Consider the following 19,770-nt stretch of genomic DNA (forward strand, 5'->3'; position numbering starts at 1 on the left):
TATGGCATAACCCACAGGTTTCAGAGAAAAAGAAATGAATGTGCTGTCTAGAAGGATTAAAAACTTTAAAACTTTATGAGTTCTATTCTCTTCCTTATTAATGCAATGAATAATAGCATATACTCATTAAGTAATTACTACGTGCCAGGCACTATATACTAAGCCTTTCAAAGAATCAGTTCCTTTAACCTTTAAAACAATCTCAAGAGTGATGTGCATAATATTTTTTCTATTTTATAGATGAGGAAACTTCAGCTTAGAAAGACCAAGGATATAAAACCAGGATCATCTGATTCAGAACCAGTATTCTTGATCCTCACACTAAGCTACACTGCTCTGGGCTTGTTTCACAGAGAAGGCCAAGGTTGTTATTGCTATTACTGAGAAGAAAGTACACTTAGTATTGGTCCTTCAAACATATTAGGTGGAACCACACAAAACTGCAATATGCAAATGTTCTGATCCACAGAAATGACAATTTCACTTGGTTCAACGTAATACAATATCAAGACAGAGAATGACATGTGCCTGGCCCCGGCACAGTCCCTAACTAGCTGTGAGACTTTGGGCAAATCACTAGTCTTCACTTGTCTCATCCCATAAAATGAAAAGGTTGAGCTGAATTTGTCTTTAAGTTCCCTTCCCGCTCTATAATTACAAGGGAAGGAAGAGAAGCACCATAATTCATTTGTTCAATAATTATTTCTTAAGTGACAACTACATGCCAAACACTGTGCTTTCTCTTTCATCCTAAATTCATCTGCATTTCAAGGACAGCCTCCCAGCAGCTTCCTCTGATCCCTGGGCTCTCACTTGTTAGATGTAAAAACCCAGCTTGAGGATTCTTGCTTGCCTTCTATTTAGGGAAACTGGCAGGTGCCACAGGATGCTAGCAGCTCCTGTCCCATCACCATTCCACAGCATAAGGGAAAACCAAATGCCCTAGAAACTACTTCAGGGTGAAGAGATAAAGTATGGTGTGGCAGCGAAATGGTACGTGTGTACAAGTGTGCATCTTCCAAAATAAAGAACTCTCAGTAAGTATACTGGCTCACAGTGACCTCCAGAAAATATTCTTTTTTTCTGGTCTTTACTTGCACACCCCCTCCACCAGGAAGATAGTCATCTAGTCTTTTAAATTTAAAAAAATCCAGAAGGAAGAGACCTCAGTTTTGCTGGGTAGAGCACTTGAGCATCTAGTCACAGCGTTTGCAATGATTAAAGATTGGGAGTAGAGGATTATGGGAAAACAGCAAGCCTGTTTTGGGATTATGGGAAAACGGCAAGCCTCAAGACATTAATTCAACACTGACTGTGCTACTCAGTAGCTTTGTGAGCCTGGATTCATCATTCAACCTGCCTTTGCCTCAGTTTCCTCATCTGTAGAATAAAGACTGGGATAGACAACTTCTAAGTTCCTTTCCTATCCTAAAGGTGGACCAGCCCTTTATCATCTAAGTTTTTACCATCTAATCTGCCATCTGTTCCCTTTTACACGTCCATTGTGGACACAGCAAACAGCTGTCTTCCAACACGCCTAAAACAGCTCTTCAAATACATACTTGAAGTCTCTCATGTGTGCCCACTTCAATCCCTCTCTTCTGGCTTAAGTCGTGTGGTTAGCAAGATGTTGGGAGTAACTCATGTGGAGTCATATAACTAAACTTTGAGCTCATAAATAAGGGAATACATGCAGCAAATAGCTGTTTGCTTTCTCAATTTCTTGAAATTGAGAAAGACCCATAACTCTCAACCTCATTCCCTGGGAATCCTACCAGCTGTTACAGGAATACAAAAGCTGCAGGAGAAGGGGATGAATAACCTTGACATGCTGACAGTCTAGCTGAGATCGAACCTACACACAGTATGTAACTGGTGAATTCTATAGGAAAGATTATTATTATGTGCTAAATTTGGGTATGTACCCAGTATGAGTCAAAAGAAGCCAGATGAGCAAGGTCCGATGTGGGGTATAGTCTGCTTCAGCGAAAGCCCGTTGTTCTATAGATTGGACTCTGAATCATTGAAAAAGACACAACTCACCAGGGAAAATGACACCAACCCAGCCTCTAACCTCTTCAAATTAGGGGTGACCTTGGGCTCTACCAATAGAGCTCCCTCAGACCCTTCTGGGATAGATCAGAAAGGGTTATCTGACAGGGCAGTGGAGGCCATTGTCAGCCACATGTCCCTTGCCCTTCTGTGTTCTATTCTCAGTCAGGGCTGCTCATTTCTCTCTTAACCTGTAGCTTAACTTAATAGTCCATTTAATGCAAACCATCGCCAAATGGGGCTCCTATGAAATGTGTCACTTTAAGTACCTTGAAGTCTCCAGAAGGATTTTTCCTCCTCCTCGAACAACTACCTTTTAGAAACCAAATAAATAAACCAAAGAATCAAAATGATTTCACAAGAGAAGTAATCACAAAAGCTATTTGTTTGTTAATAAACTGCTACTCCACCTGCCCAGTTTCATTACAAAATACAAATACCTATGAGGAAGAAAGTAATTTGAGAACTGTTATTAATCAAATTCTGTGTTTTAGAGATAAGCAGTTTTCTATTTTCTCTTCAAGGATTTTGAATTATAAACTTTCTCCAAGAGACAGACATGGAGAAAAGTTTCAGCCACATCAAATTTTGAAAACATCCATGAAATGTAAGCTGATATATCTCATAACTGATGTTTTTATAAACCTGTCCTTAAAAATCAAGGGCATGCTCTCAACACTTTCTGTCATGGAAATTGTTCCAACAGGCAAATAAATAGGCATTTCCATGGTTAAGGCCTCACAGCTGTCATATTATTTAGTTCTGCACAAATGAAAAATCCTATTACCAAAAAAAGGTTGGAGGATCTGTGGCTGGAATCTGGCAAGCAATTGCATTTCCATTTTGTTTTGGTCAGTACGCTCCCTCAATGCAAATATGAACACCACAAAATATTTAATTAAAACTAACTATGTGGTCTGAAAAACAAGTCCAGCACAACTGGAAACATGTCCAAATGAGAAGTTAACGCTTTTCCATCTTTAATTAATGATGCTATGAAACTCATTAGAGAAAAGAGCTCACAGTTCCTCAACCCCCATGCTCCAATGACTCAAAAATGCACATTCAACTCTAAAAGACAACAGAACAAGCAATAAAATCTGCCATTTCCTCAAGGTCACAGAATAGACTTTCATATCACAAAACTCAAAAGAATCCAAATTCCCAACCGGTCATCATATTTCTCCATGAACTGGTCTCCCAGTGGGGGAACTTGAGTTTATAAAGTCTTTACTGCTTGTTTGAACTCGATTTCTACTATTTGCCTGGTATTTGAGGGAAGAAAAAAACAACATTATGTTAGGGGGAAAAGTATGAAAAGACTCAAACATGAACTTTCATTTCTTTCTGATTAAAAATTTAAAATATTGTTTAAGGTTTATATAGACCTAAAAGAAAAGCAGAATTTCCAGAAACTGCTCCAGGAATTCATGGAAAGAGAAGCCTTTCACCCATACTATTCTTTTAATATAAAGCAAAGAAATAGCAAGGACTAGATGGCCTTTCAAAATGCCTAGGTTCCCTCAAATGATTTTTGACAAGGGTGCCAAGACCACTCAATGGAAAAAGGACAGTCTTTTCGATAAACAATGCTGATAAAACTGGATATCCACATGTAAAATAATGAAGTTGGCCCTTTACCTAACACCATATACAAAAATTAACTTAAAATGGATCAAAGACCTAAAACATACAATTCTTAGAAGAAAACATAAGGCAAAAGCTTCATGACATTGGATTTGGCAGTGACTTCTTGACTATGACACCAAAGGCACAGGCAGCAAAAGAAAAAAATAAATTGGAGTTCATGAAAATTTTAAAGTTTTGTGCATCAAAACACTATCAACAGAGTAAAAAGGCACCCCACAGAATGAAAAAAATTTGAAAATCACATATATCTGATAAAGAATTAATATCCAAAAGTTATAGAGAACTCCTAAAACTCAACAAAAAATCCACCCAATTAAAAATGGGCAAAAGACTTGATGTTTCTCCACAGAAGATATACAAATGTCCAATAAGCACATGAAAAGATACCTGACATCACTAATCACTAGGGAAATGCAAATCAAAACTGCAATGAGATACCATCTCACGTCCATTAGGATGGCTACTATGAAAGAAAAAAAAAACAGAAAATAGCAAGTGTTGGCAAGGATGTGGAGAAATTAGAACCCTTGTACAGAGCTGCTGGGAGTGCAAAGTGGTACAGCCTCTGCGGAAAACAGTACGGCAGTTCCTCAAAAAATTAAAAGTAGAATTATCATATGATCCAGCAATTCCACTTCTGGGTACATACCCAAAAGAACTGAAAGCAAAGACTCGAAGAGATATTTATACACCCATGTTCACAGCAGCATTTTTCACAACAGCTAAAAAGTGGAAGCAACACAAGTATCCATTGATAGATGAATGGATAAACAAAATGTGGTATATACATACAATGGAATATTACTGGCCTTTAAAAAGGAAGGAAATTTTGACATATGCTACAATGTGGGAGATCTTTGAGGACATTATGCTAAGTGAAATAAGCCAGTCCCAAAAAGAGAAATACTGTATGATGCTACTCACATGAGGTACTTAGAGTAATCAAATCACAGAAGCAGAAAGTAGAATGGTAGTTGCCAGGGGGCAGGAGTAGGTTGAAATGGGGAATTATTGTTCAATGGGTATAGAATTTCCGTTTTATAAGATGAAAAGAGTTACGAGATGGATGATGGTGATGGCCGCACAACACTGTGAATGTGTTTGATGCCACTGAACACTTAGGAAAGGTTAGGATGATAACTTTTGTGTATTTTACCACAATAAAAAAAAATGGGGGAAAATGCCTAGGTTCCTATTCCTTTATATCACTGAAGAGCAGTTAAGTGGCTGCTCTTTGGTATCCACATGCACATTTCAGAATTACCACTTATATGTGACCTTGGGCAAGTTACTTAGTCTCTCTGCATTTCAGCTTCCTCATTGGTAAAATATCTACTTAAAGGTATGATGTGAGGATGAGATGGGTTTGTATGTGTAAAGCATTTAGTCTCGCATAATAAACACTACCTAAGTACTAGCTCTTATTATTACGACCTCCACCACTAAATCTATTCTCAGCATCACAAATAAAATCTCATCCCACCAAGGAGAAACCATTGGCATTTCATTCTCTGAAATGATGATGGCCTGGCCCCAGGTTCAACATCTGATCTAAAAAAAGTGAATCTTCCCTTCCTCAGCAGGAGCACACTAATGGGAACTGGGGTCCAAGTTACTCTGTCCTTTGGGCAGCAAAAGAGGTAAGACATTTACCCCCAGTTGCATTTATTCAACAAATGTTCATTGTGTACCTAGTCTGTGCTGGGCCCTGTACCGGATGCTAAATTTATTTGCTCACACCCAGCACTTCCCACTGTACTCTATGGAGCCCAAGGCCTTGTTTCCTTACTGAAATATGCTTATCATCTAAAAGCAATGTGGTATAAAAGCATTTCCTAGGATGAAACTAATAAGAATAGAAGAGGGCACCCCAAATCACCTATTTCTATTTTCCTCCTTCTAGTTCTGTTCTTTAAAAAAAACACAACTCTCCATTTACTTTCAAATTTCATAAAGCAGATTGTTCCCAGACAAGCTTTTATCCAAGATTATCAGAAAGAAAGATTTCAGGCACACTTGCTCTGAAACTGACAAAATGACAGAGCAGGCCATTCCTGCCTCCACCCACTCATGGACTGCAGCACACTCCTGGGCCCTGTGAATAGAGCCAGGACCCTGGAAAGGCAATACACAAGCCTAGGGCATGCACAGGAGCCACCATTGCCAGGGAAACTTCCTCCTTCTCTAAACCTTCCAGCTAGGCACCAGAAGATAAAACTTCTCAAAACTTAACATTTACTGAGGCCCAGGTAAGGCTTAGCCACTTGTAAAAGAGCTGATATAGTGATTGATTACTAATTATTTTATGAAGTCATACCATTGTGTTCAGGCAGCACAATGGGGGAAAAAAAAAAAGAGCACTGACTTGGGAGTTTGGACCTAGGCTTGAATTCCAGGGTTAGCACTCACTAGCTGTGTGACCCTTGACAAGTATTTCACTTCTTCTAAGTTTCATTTTCCTTAACTATATTTGTACAGCTTAAAATTCCTACCTTTGAGGAACTTTGTGAGGACTAAAGGAAATGATTCATGTTAAATACCTAGCTGATGTCCGACACAATAGAATCTCAACATTATGGATGCCCTCCTGCCCACCCCTTATTTTCAGGCAGGAAAAATGTCCCAAGGAACTCAACTCCTGATTTAGAGGAATAATAAGAATGCGTGGATCCCAGGCTAATACTGCCCCTAGTTTTTCTAAGAGCCTAGTTCTGATAACTGATACTTTTAGGACTCTGACAGTACTTGAGATGTTATGAAAAATCCAACCAAGCCTCCTCCAATAGCTCTTTCTCACCCAAATTTTACAGAGAGCAGTCAAGAAGCCTTCAGCTTTATCTCACAGAGCATTATGTTCATTCACATGCCCACATGCATACAGTCTTAAGAACTGGGTTCTTCTCTTATGTGAGGACCAATAACCTCTCCAAAACTTTAATAACTCTGAAGTCTTAGCTAAAAGAAAAAAGAAACAAAAAGGATTGGGTCTGCATTTGTGGCATTTCATGGTGTGTTGAGTGGATCCCCAAGAGCAGTCCCCGATTTCTGATGGTTCAGTGGGAGGACTCATAGGACAGCATACAATCATACAGCCGTGATTTATTACAGTGATGAATACAAAGCAAAATCAGCAAGGAAAAGAGGCAGATGGGGTGAAGTCTGGGGAAAACCAGGCATGGGCTTCGAAGAGGCCTATCTCAGCTGAGTCATACACACAAGTTGTGACAACATGTGTGAAATGTTAACAACCATGGAAGCTCATTAGAGAGTCAGCGTCTAGGGGTTTTTACTGGGGACTGGTCATGTAGATACCCCCTGCCTGCATGTACCCAAATTCCAGACTCCCAGAGGGAAAGCAGGTGCTGAACATAAACTGCATTGTTTGCACAGTTTAGATACAGTGAGCTACTGGTATCATTTAGAGTGGTGGGAACCCTTCTGCAATCCAAGTTCAGATACCAGTCAAAGACCAGCCTTGCAAGCAGGCATTTCTAAGGACAAACAGTCTCAGGCTCACTATGTTAATCCCTTCCCGCACACACAAAACAAAAACCCAAATATCTAATTAATAACTGCCCTATGACCACTAAATTCTTATAGCTAATTGACATGTTGAAATTCGTATATAAAAAAAAAGATAGTGAATATAACTCAGTGCTTCAAAATATATTCATTCAGCACATTTGTACTGTGTCAGCCTGCTGGGCTCCAGACAATAAGGAAATAACAATAAGTGCCTGCCCTCTAAGAAATTTCAGACCAATAGAGACGATAAGATGAGTACACAAAGAGCATTAACACAAGGTGGTATGCGATGACGACCATAAAAGAGGTATAAGCCAAACACTAAACCAGTTAGAGAAGGGAGAGGAAACTTCCTGCTGTGATGAACCAGGAAGGTTTTGGTAAGAATTACCACAGAGCTGCAGTTTTAAGAACAGGTAAGATTTTGAGAGTAAGTGGCAGGGCAGGGAAGAGCTCAAGAAGGGGAATAAAAGTATCGTTCCAGGGCTTCCCTGGTGGTGCAGTGGTTGAGAATCTGCCTGCTAATACAGGGGACACGGGTTCGAGCCCTGGTCTGGGAGGATCCCACATGCCGCAGAGCAACTAGGCCTGTGAGCCACAACTACTGAGCCTGCGCATCTGGAGCCCGTGCTCCGCAACAAGAGAGGCCGCGACAGTGAGAGGCCCGCGCACCGCGATGAAGAGCGGGCCCCCGCTTGCCACAACTAGAGAAAGCCCTCGCACAGAAACGAAGATCCAACACAGCAAAAATAAATAAATAAGTAAACTCCTACCCCCAACATCTTAAAAAAAAAAAAAGTATCGTTCCAGGCACAGACAGGAAGCTATGTGAACAATGCACAGAGGCTGCTATAGGGAAAGGGGAACACGATTTGTATGGAAGACTGAGTTCATAGAAGGGGATAGTGGAAGATATGAACCTAAAACACAGGTCTCAAATGTCAAACTAAGGAGTCTCAAATGTCAAACTAAGGAGTCTCAAATGTCAAACTAAGGTGTTTTATGCAGTGGGTAATGGGGGAGTCTGTGAGTTTTGTTACTTTTCTAAACATGTACTTTAGCATGAATGAGAGGAGTCACTATAATCAAAAGGACCAGGGCTTTTGCCATAGATGTCACAAAAGCCGCAGAGAGCTAGAAGGTGCAAAGAGGTGAAATATAAATGTCATCTGGGAACAACATTGAGAAGGAAGCAGTAACAATGCTCCTCAGGAGATGCAGGAATCAAACAAGACTCAAAGTTCTTAAGTCAATTGCAGGATTAGTGCATTCAACCACAAGTGCCTGGAAGGGCAGCCAGGTTAAAGGTAAAAACTAACAGCAGGGCAGAAAATTCAGTGGCTGTGTCTAGAACTCCAGTGGAGATGAGGAACCAGTGCTCAGGAAGGAGGTGGCGACTTGAATGGCAAATGTGGAGGAAGCCAGCTTAGAGGCTCAGCTGTAGCAGAGGAGAAGCCAAACACTACACAGGGCAAGTCAAGAGCTATGCACTTCTTCTGCCTCAAGCAAACATAACTAGGCTCTTAAGCTTGACAGAGAGATAGCACTATAAACATAAGCATGCATGCACACACACATACACACACATACATACACACACACACACACACACACACACACACACTACTGAGAAGTGCTCTGTGGCCAGAGTGCCTCGGTTCAGATCCTGACTCCACCATGTATTAGCTTTCTGATCTGAGACAAGTTACTTAACTTCTATGCCTCTGATTTCCCATCTATAAAATGGGCTCAATAATAGTACCTTATCTCATAAAGTTGTGGTGAGGATTCAATGAGTTAATTCATGTAAAGAGTTTAATGCAAAGTCTGTCTGGCACACAGTGAGTGTTCAGTAATTGTTGGCCACTATTATTATCTTGAGTCTCACTATAATGTCATGAGATAAAGCCAGGCAATCATTATCATCTCCATATTACTAATGAGGAAACTGAGGCTCAGAGAGGAAATACTTGCCCAATTTTCACACAGTGCAGAATACAAGTTAGGGGTTTATAAAGTCCAGTCTCCTTAATGAGATTTACAAAGCTCTCCACGTTCAGCCCACCCGCTACCTCCCTGGCCTCAGTTCCTGCCAACCTTGCCTTGAATGTGAAACTGTGCCCGCCACACTATTTCTTGCCCCTCTTAACTTTCTGATCCCTATTCATCCCTCAAGTCTCCTCTCAAGTGTCACCTCTTCCAGGAAGCCCTTGGCACTTGCTCCCTCTTCCTTCTCACCACCCCACCTCCTTCTATACTCACATCTGACTATTAACATCACACCATGTGTAATTATAGACATCTGCTTTCCCCACAGGACTCCGAGCCTAAAACAATTTCTGGCACACAGTAAACACTGAGTATTTATTGAATGAACTAACTCTTGTCTCTAAGTCTGATATTCTTCCCCCCAGAGCATGCTGCCCCTTTATCAACAAACGTTCGCTGTTTAATAATAGTTTAAAAAGAGTAGCGACAAAATTTCACCAAAGATCAACCAGTCATACTATACTTAAATATCAAACTAAACTTAAACACGTGGTCATTGTACCTATAGGGAGTGAAGCACACAAACACACCCTTCAAAGAGCTGACCATTCCCACCCACAGCTCATCTGTCTTGGTGCCTGTGGTCTCAAAGGAGAGGGACCAAACCCGAATCTATCAAAGGAGTCGTCTTCCGCTTGATTAACCCACTGAGAAGGACCTGGGGCTTGGCATGTGAGGAAGACAGGTTCAAAGGTCTCACATCCAAAAGCCCAAGGTGAGGTGCCTCTATGAAGTTAAAGGGTACATCTTGCAACCTGTGTTCCACCTGTCAGCCTGAGACTAGCTTTCAGTTCCCGACGACTCAGAGTGATCATGGGGAAAGGTTACCAGAGAAGGGAGAAAGGGAGCACGTCCACTGCATCCGCAGTTCCTCACACACCAAGCAAACACCTGTGCTCCATTCCACGAACATCTGTTCCCGGAAGCTTCTGACAGGTGGAGCCACGTCGCCTCCACACCCTTGGCTCGGGCCACCACCCAGTTCATGTGGGAAGCGGGTGATCCTCTCCACATTTAGGCAACTCTAGCAACGGAGGCTGATCTCCCCAGGGGCTCTTCCCTGAGGAACTCCGGGTATATGTCAGGTTTCCCCGTTGGTCTGGATAAAGCCGACAACACTCAGGGAAACAGAAACACAGGCCCAGAAACATACAAACACACACTTGTGTGTACTTGTGCCTGACGCTGACGGCTTGGGGAAAAGGGCCACTCAGTTTCTTGCGATTTGCCCACAGATGAGAGTTTTGTGGCCCACGCCTCCCTGCTCCTCCCCCGCCAGGAAACTCAGAGACTGCTAACCGCAGCAGTGCCTGCTGAGCATGAGAAATTCTGCAAAGCACGAACCAAATTCAGCACGTACTGGGTTTCAACAATTCCCAGAACTTCAATTCTGGAAATACGGCCCTTACACATTCTTACTGGGTCCAAGCCTCAATCGTTTGTGCCAGAAGGACACCTGGGTCCTTATTAAAAGTGGTAAATATGCTTAACTCCAAGGCAGGCATAATTATCGTCTTGGAATTCATCCCCAATGTGGTCCAGTCCATAAATTAGTATATGGAGCCACTGTTTTCCAACACATGTGTACCTTCCTCCAGAAGTCTTGAATTAAACAGCAGCACCATCTCTGCTCCTACAGGTACCTTTTACCAAAAGCTTTAAAATATCTTATCTGTTCCCACAAGTCCAAACAAGCGTGCCTTCGATCAACTTCAAATCCACCTTCCATACTGTGGACAGTGTTACTGTCCTAAAGTCTAGTTATTTCACACAAGATATTGAGACACTTCCATTAGTTCCTTCCTGCCTTCCAGATAAGGGACAAGTTTTTAGCCTGGTTTCACCTTTGGGCATCAGCCCCCCACGTTAAATATATGACCATTAAATATACGCCCTCATTTAATCCTCTGAACAAACTGTGAGGCAGGTCTGATCTTTCCCATTTTACAGACACATTGAGGAAGTGATATGCTATGGTGATAGTTGCAGACTTGGGGGACAACCAAGGTCTCAGGATGCGCCCTTCAACATGTCCCAAGATGGCAGACCTAAAACAACCCTAGAATCCATTCTATAAAGAATTAAAGAATTAAACTGAAAACCCAGACCCTTTATTTCTTTTTTTTCAAATTCTTTTACAAATTCTTTTCCCATTTAGGTTTTACAGAATATTGAGCAGAGTTCCCTGTGCTCTACAGTAGGTCCTTGTTTGTTAGCCATTTTAAATATAGCAGTGTGTGCATGTTGGGCTTCCCTGGTGGTGCAGTGGTTGAGAGTCCGCCTGCCGATGCAGGGGACACGGGTTCATGCCCCGGTCCGGGAAGATCCCACGTGCCATGGAGCAGCTGGGCCCGTGAGCCATGGCTGCTGAGCCTGCCCGTCCGGAGCCTGCCCGTCCGGAGCCTGTGCTCCGCAACGGGAGAGGCCACAACAGTGAGAGGCCCGTGTAACACAAAAAATAAATAAATAAATAAATAAAATAAAAATATATATATATGTGTGTGTATATATATATATATATATATATATATATGTGTGTGTGTGTGTATATATATATACACACAGTAGTGTGTGCATGTCAATCCCAAACTCCCAGTCTATCTGTCCCCCTCACCATTCGCCCCTGGTAACCGTAAGTTCATTTTCTAAGTCTGTGAGCCAGACCCTTTATTTCTAAAACTCAAATGATTAGTCTAAAACCAGCAGTGGTGAAGATTCTGACCTAAAGAATCTAACATGCCAGAGTTCAGTCTTCCTCCTAGCGCAGATGGCTGGCAGAGGGGGCAGAGTGGTTGAGGCACGGATATGACAGGGCGCCTTGGCTTGGCCTGGGATCCAGCCCATGCCCTCAGCCTCAGAGCCCTGTGTTTTAATCAACTGACTCAGCCAGTGGCAGGAGAGACCAGGCGCCTGTGGCCGTGAGTAATGGCAGCACAAAACACATCTGTCTAATCAGAAGCTGACGGTGTCAGTTACACCAGGAGTTACAGTAAAACAATGCTCTACAAGGGAAAAAAGGATGTCTATTCACTCAGAAGTTAAGCAATGCCCTTCTTTCTCCCTCTAACTCACAATGCAAATTTGTGGAATTGTTTACTAGGTCTTATACCCCCCTCTCAAATATTTCTTGATGCATTTATAGAAAGAAGACTTATCTATAAATAGCAAACCAAATCTGTTCCACTAGTTGCTACAAAATATCTAGAAAGCATGACATTAGGAAATGCTTTTATCTTGGCTTTCTTTAATCTCTATCAACATTTTGAGGAACAATGCATAGCAACGTGTTTTTGTAAGTGGTACGTACTTCACATATGTAAAGCCACTGCAACCACCTGAGGATCATTACACCACATTTCAGCATAGACTTCATTTCAGAAGAGTGATTCATTCATTCTTCCATTTGTTCATTTATTAATTCATTGAAAATACTAAGTTCCCATTGAGTGCCAGGCAATTGGATGCAGAATTAAACCAGAGATTCCAAGCCCTTAGAGCCTCAATCTTTTCCCGAATTGGCCTTTTCATCTCCAAGGTGTTCCAGCCACACCTGGCGCTCTCTCCTCTCTCCGGTCTCCTCTCTCCCTCCCTCGTCCTAGCCTATGGTTCTAAACCACTCTAGAGTGTGCTGTGCTCTCTCACGTTCTACAAGGGTCCCAGCACAGGACCAATACCCAGTGGGCACTAAAGAAAAGTACTGTAGTTAGTGATTTCAGAAGTGAGTACTTTGTGACACACACAGCCTTATTAACATAAATAACCTGCTTTCATTAGGCTTCCGTCAACCTACCTTCCCACAAGTTGCCTCAAAGCAGTTCTCCCTCCTACAATCTGAGGATGTTCTAGATTAACAGTAACAAATAGATGAGCAGAAACAACTCTCCTCTCAATGATCTATGGATCATGTGTTCTGCATGAGGGCAGTCAGCTGGGGAGACCCTTAGAAAATAATGAGGGCGCACTGAAAGCAACAGGAAGTGGGAACATTTTCTGACACCTGATTCATTTAGATGCTCTACCAAACTTTTATGTGGGCAAATGTGAATGAAAAATAACCCAGAATCATAGATTTTTAAGACTGGAAAGAACTTCATCTGGTCCAACTCCCTCTATAGATTAAAAAAAAAACAAAACAAGGCTCCGGGAGAGGACATGACTAAACCCAGAGCTCACAGCCTATCTGTGAGATAGGAGTAGAAGCCAAGCCACCTGCCTCCCAATACAGGGCCCATTCCTCTCCGCAGAGCTGCTCCGAGCTGGGTGAGTGCCGCCAGGGGTACATGATCACCTTTCCGGCTGCTCTTACTGCTTCCTCCCAGCATGCTTCGGCCTTGATTTAGGCATCTAGAGACAGCCCTCAGGAGCTCTGGGACTCCCTGTGCAAAGGCACAGCTCCCTTGAATGGCAAGCCTGTTTTTATTCTGTGAAATGGGACTATTTTCTGTCCTTTTCTTCGCTTCAGGACTGTGATGAAGATCAGTGAGACGCCAGCCACGTAGGAATCCTATATTCTTTGAAGAAAACAGAGTAGGGATCCAACAGAGCATCTGCATCATAATTAAGTCCTACTAACGTTAGGCCCAGGAGTTAGATTTCGGCATTTTTATAAAGACCGACAATGTTTTTGTTTTATTCTACCTTTAAATTTTTTTTAAATTGCATACACACTGACATGCGATTCAAGTAACAAACAATAACACCTGCCCCTTGGTCCTCCTAGTGACTTCGGTGGAGAAAAATCAAGTAGGTGTCATTATTTCCAATTTACGGGAGGGAAAACTGGTTCACAGAAGCTACCCAAAGTCACACAGGTACTAAAATGCAATGTTGGAGCAAGGACCTTACCTAAGGCTCTCTCCTCCTCACTGTGCTATTTAGCTTTAGAACTTTCTGCTCACGTGTTGCACATCAACAACACTGAAGAGCTACCTTTTTGTTACATCTGAGACATTTAAGATACTTGAGTCACTTTAACAAGGAGCACAACTAGACCCCGTAACTTCAGCAGCAGCCCCACTGCCGGCACTTCTTTCTGCTGGAAACTAAATGACACAGGGGAACTATAGGGGGTGAACTTTGGGGTTCACAAACAGGATTAACCTTTATGATGTCTTTAATTATTCATGATTTACTCTCAACATTCTTTCAAAAGCAACCTGAGATGGCTCTTAGCCCTGACAATAATACAATCAAAAGTAAGGGTTATATTCATTTGTTCTTTTTCTTTTTAACGTACAGAGAAAAGATTTGGAAGGCTGTATCCCAAGTTTTGCATTAGTTGTTTCTGAGTACAGATGTATTATTATTAATGCTAATCTGTATTTTATCTTTTTCTACAACAAATAGGTATCGTTTTGGTAATAAGAAAACAAACAATAATGATATCACTAAACTCATAGAAACAGAGAGTAAAACGATGATTGCCAAAGGCTGGGGAGTGGGGGAAATAGGGAGATCTTGGTCAAAGCATACAGATTTCCAGTTATAAGATGAATAAATTCTTAGGATCTAATATACAGCATGGTGACTATAGTATGTATTACATACTTGAAAGTTGCTAAGAGACTAACTCTTAAACGTCCTAGAAAAATAGTAGTGATATATACATGTATGAAATCATCATGTGTACACCCTAGACTTATGCAATGCCATTTATATCTTAATAAGTCTGGGGGGAGGGAAAACAATGATTGTTTTTATTTTTTAAATATGTTCTTCACTCTGAAAAACGGGAAAAGAGGTTATCGCCACAGGAGGCTGGGAAGCTCTGTCACTATGAACCAAGTGACTAGAAAATGCAAACAATACTTAAAGCTCCCAGACCAGAACCTTTGCCCTGTTTCTCCATTTGGGTACTCGCAGCCCCGCAAAAATATAAAGCAATATGCCAGGACACCAATCTTACACAAATATTTTGGAGAAGAAAACTATACATAAATATACATAAATATATCAGAAAAACTAAATTTGACAGACATATGGAATCAAATGAAAAAACCTGCATAAATCCTTAAAACAATTTCCATGCTCACTGGGGCCAATTTGAACTATAACCCAACCCCCAGGAGCACTTGTCAGGCTTCTTTTGCTATTAGAGACTCTTCTAATGGAGAAGTTTGGGAAGCCCTAAGGCAAATAGTATCATCTTATTTCCCCCCCTTTTTGAGAGAGCAGAAACCTGATTAAAACTAAGTCACTTTTCCTTTTAATTTTTTTCAAAAGTCAAATTTGTCTTCATCTACTATCTTTAAAAACTCGTTTATAGAACAGGTGGCAGCCAACACATCAGGGAAATCTGTTAAGCCCACAGCGGCACAGTTCACCCTACTCTCCTTGCCCGAGGGGGAGAACGATCTGGCCTGGCATCCTGGGTTCTGAGGATGGTGAGGGCCCGGGCTGCCCCAGGGGCCGCCTCACATTTCTTCAGGACAGCAGACCACTCTGCACAAGGTGCTAATTCATTCATTCCACAAATGTTTATTGAGCGAAGCCTGAGAAAGGCCTCTTAGGGGACAGTGGGATCATTCACAAGCCAACGGTCAGGTCTAACGGATCAGCTGTGGACAATCAATCTTTCATGAGACCTCAAACCACCTCTAGGATAAAGCAAACAGGGCCCTCACCCAACCCACTCACCAGCAGCTGGGTGGGATCAGGCAGGCGTTCTAGAACGGGACTGCTGCTTGAGAGAGGCTAAGGCATCACTGATGCCCACCGGAATGACTGAAACGCCTGCACCATAAATGACATAACACCTCTAGAGTGCTTTGAATGGAGTCTGTCACCTCGTGAGAACTCAATAACAATCATTTTTGCTGTCACTATTCCAACTTGCCCTTACTCAAGGAGCACCAAAAAAGGGAAAAGAACACAGGTTTTAGAGTCAGAGAGATTGGATTTGAATCCCAGCTCTGCCACTTACTAGCTATGTGACTAAGGGAAGCCATCTTTCTGAGCCTCAGTTTCTCATTTGTAAAATGGGGTAGATATCAGGATACCAGCCCTCACGTGGCTTTGTGAGAATTAAGGACGTGTTACATGCAAAGAAGAGTGTCTGGCCCATAAGTGCCCCCAAAAAAGTCAATATTGCCACTGCCCTGCCCCCCTCCTCCGCTGCTCTTGATGGACCCTGGAATCTACTTTCACCTGGATCCCACACTAAGGGCTGAGGGAAAGAGAAGGGAGAGAATTGCTGGAGACCTTCCATAGAACCCACCAAAGTCCTCTGCTCCTTTCAAGCACCCTCCTCTGACAGTTGGCTGCCTAGCTGAGGATGGCTGCCAAGAAGGGGACGGGAAGCTGAACAGCAGTTGGAATCCATCCCACCTTCCAGTGTTGTCTTTCTGTCTGTCTGTCTGTCTGAAACCCAATGGGGCTTCCTCTGCACATCCTTGCATGGTAGAGGCTGACAGTATGATTCATAGTCTGTTCTTATCTAGGCTTCCATCTCAACCCAGAACCCAAAGCCCTGGAGGCTGCTGGTCACAAACCAGCACTCCACGAAAATGAGGACTTTTCATTCAGGCAGGAAGTGGAGCCCCTCAAAGTCAAAGGGGATTTAGAAAGGGAGGAGGGAGGAAAAGGAAGAGGGAGGAGGATAGCTGCAGAGAGAGAGGCCCACTTCCTACATGCTGGGAGAGCCCTATGTCCTAGCTGCTGAAGCAGTTGGTTTTCTACTTTGAAAGATAATAAATCTCATTCCTGTAATTTATAACTCACCACGGGACAAGGTCTGGGTGTAGGAGGAGAACTCCAAAACAAATCTGCTTATTTTCCAGGTAGAAATCATCGGCACCCAACTCCCCCTTCCCAACCCCCCGCCTGCAGATAGGTCCTAACGCCCTACCTTACTCCACCTGAGCAATCTAGGGACAGTTACTCTGTAGTCAGGGCCACCCAGCAGCCAGTCCCAAGCCCAGGCTCAGTCCTCGAAAGCCCCAGGAAACGCGACAGCCCACGGAACCGCCGCCTACCCAAGCACCTCGGCTTCCTGGAGACCGCCCCCTGGGCAGCGGAGCCGGCTCTTTCGTGAGTGCGAAATTGAGAAAGGGCGCTTGCCGGGTGTCAAAACGAAGTTCACGTTTTAGAACTCAGAAGACCAGAAAAGCATCACCATTCAACACCAACTCCCTCATTTAACGGAGGAGGAAACACAGACCCAGAGAGGGAAAGAAAGTTGCCCGAGGTAACACAGCGAGTGGGCAGATTAGTCGAGGCTAGAGCCGGGCGCGCTGACAGCCTTTCGCCGCCTCCCTCGTCCTCTTGGCCGCAGACCCCGGCCGGTTGGAGCAAACCCCGCAACCCCGAGCGCGGTGCGGCGCGTTACCTTCCTCCGGACTGGGCGCTGCGAGCCTCCTCTCCCCCGGCGGGGTGCTGGCGGCTCTGCCCGACTTGCTCGCCCTGCGGTCCAGGTGCCGCCCGGCCGCTGTCAGCGATGGGAGGCGCGTGCGGGCTCCCCGTGGAGCGGCGTGCGGGCGCTCAGGGGCCACTCCCCGATGCACGGGCCAATAGCTCTGCGCCCGCGCCCGGCCCGCCCCCGCGCCCCGCCCCGCCCCGCCCCGACCTCAGTTCCCTTGGACTCCAGTCCTCTCTCGGGTCCTTCTCCCACTCCTCCCCGCCCCCCTCCTGTTTCTTCTCTACCCCTTAGCTCCCCATCTTGGCTTCCTTCTCAACAACTTTTACCCCGAAACAACTTTTTCACTGTGCAGATAAAGAATGCAATACATTTTTTGACCACTCTGCTTTAGGGGTCCTTGGAGCCCGAGAGCGTGGAGCGCCGGGACCTCTTCCACTCAGAGAGCGGGGTCAGCCCCGGCGCAGTGGAAAGGGGCGCGCAGTGGTACGGAACAAGGTGCTTTCAGCACTCCGAACGTTAGTTTCCTCACGAGAAAAATAAACAAAAATATCTCACAGGTTGTTGAGAGGATTAAACGAGCTGATGATTTTAAAATATCTAATACAATAATACCTGGATAAACGGTGAGGGTGATGTGTACGGCCTGAGCCACCTAATGGGTGCGGAGTGAGGACTGGTAAACTGCTGGAAGGTGCTGGCTGGTGGAAAGGCAGGCACGCATATAAATACAATATAGTATCAGGGCCAGCTGAAAAAAAAGTTACCGATGGTGGAGCCAGACCCGGCAGATTTCCGAAATTGGTGAACTTCAAGGCCTTCTGCTTCCTCATCATCTCCCCAGTTACTGTTGAACATCCAGTTGAGCGTAGCCCAGGTCTGCCTTGGGTCCTTCCAAAGATCTTTCTTCTCCCGAACTTACAAGTACTGATCCCCAAGTGCCTTCGTTTAGCGCTGGGTGCAGGACTACTAATCGACCTAGGAATCCTTGCATGGGGTTAATGTGCGTATTTTGGCTTTCACCCTAGCTTTGAGAGCCTAGTGTGTCCCCCGTGCTGAGTGAGCACTCCGGATGCAAAAGAGGATTAAGCCTTTGAAGAGACAAATTTGTAAACGATTTCAATTTAGGGTAATAACTGCTATAATAGGTGTACAAAGTGTTATAGAGTCGCATACACTGGGGAGAGGAGAGCAGTAAAAGCTTGAATACAAGTGCGACCAAGATAAGTCTTGAAGAAGCGCTATAACTTAGGTCAGGTGGACGCAAAGAGGACATGAAGATGCCTGTCATATGCCTGGCTATTGCACAGAGTGAGTGACAGGGGGGCAGAGATGAAGCTAAGAAGGAAGACAGACAGATGCAGGAGGAGTAGCTGTGCCTGTCTTGCTGAGGGAAGCAGGCTGTCATCATCCTCTTGGTGATGACTGCTGGTGAATGATTTTAAGCAAAGGAGTGGCATGACTTCATTTGCTTTTGGTACCTCAATTTCAGTATCGATTGCACCTGCCTTGTTTATCTCCTTCCTGCTCCTCTCCAGCCTAGAGGGCAGGCACTGGGTCTTGCCCTGCCCGCTCCCCCGCCATCGTTGCCTTGCATCACCTGGTACAGGGCTTTGAGGGAAACCGATGCTCGCTACTCCCAGTGTCACTCCTCTCCAGCAAACAAACAGCAACTCCCAACTGCAAAGGAGGATCTAAGGCTTCTCACTTCAAGTTCTGGGGCAGGCAAGTGGGGGAGAAATTTTGAAGTAGGGTCTTGTCAGGGACCCTCAACTCATCCGAAGTGGCCATATCGCTCAGAGCTTAAAAGCTAGAGCTCTGACATCAAACGGCCAAGGTTCAAATACTGTCCCCACCACTTTCTAAGAGGACCTGAGCTCAGTTGCTTAACCTCTCTGTGCCTCAGTTTGTTCATCTGTTAAAGAGATGATAATTATGCCCCTCTCTAAGGCTACTGTGAAGGTTAAAATGAGAAAGTGCCTGTGTTTAGCAGTGTCTTGCACATAGAGAGTGCTGAATAAATCTTAGTTAACATGATGCTAGCAAGTCAGGGGCGGCTTCTTCCTCTTAACCTACAGATTGCCACCCTTCAAAATGGTTTGCATACAAGTGACACTTAAGTTTCACAGAATTCTCTGTTG

The 19,770-nt window shown here is 43.8% G+C and overlaps 1 protein-coding gene across 6 annotated transcripts in view; it reads right to left on the reverse strand.

The window, feature by feature from the left end:
- LOC101274348 (synaptotagmin-like protein 2) overlaps positions 1 to 17,755 on the reverse strand; it is a 100,280-nt gene extending 82,525 nt beyond the window's left edge. For all 6 annotated transcript variants that reach the window (XM_049713433.1, XM_033431869.2, XM_033431870.2 and 3 more), the window contains exon 1: positions 17,603 to 17,755. The gene's annotated coding sequence lies outside the window, so the exon portion shown is untranslated. The remainder of the gene's footprint in view (positions 1 to 17,602) is intronic.
- Between the last annotated feature and the right edge of the window lie 2,015 nt (positions 17,756 to 19,770).

Source organism: Orcinus orca, chromosome 8 (assembly GCF_937001465.1).
Source record: "Orcinus orca chromosome 8, mOrcOrc1.1, whole genome shotgun sequence".
NCBI lineage: Eukaryota > Metazoa > Chordata > Mammalia > Artiodactyla > Delphinidae > Orcinus > Orcinus orca.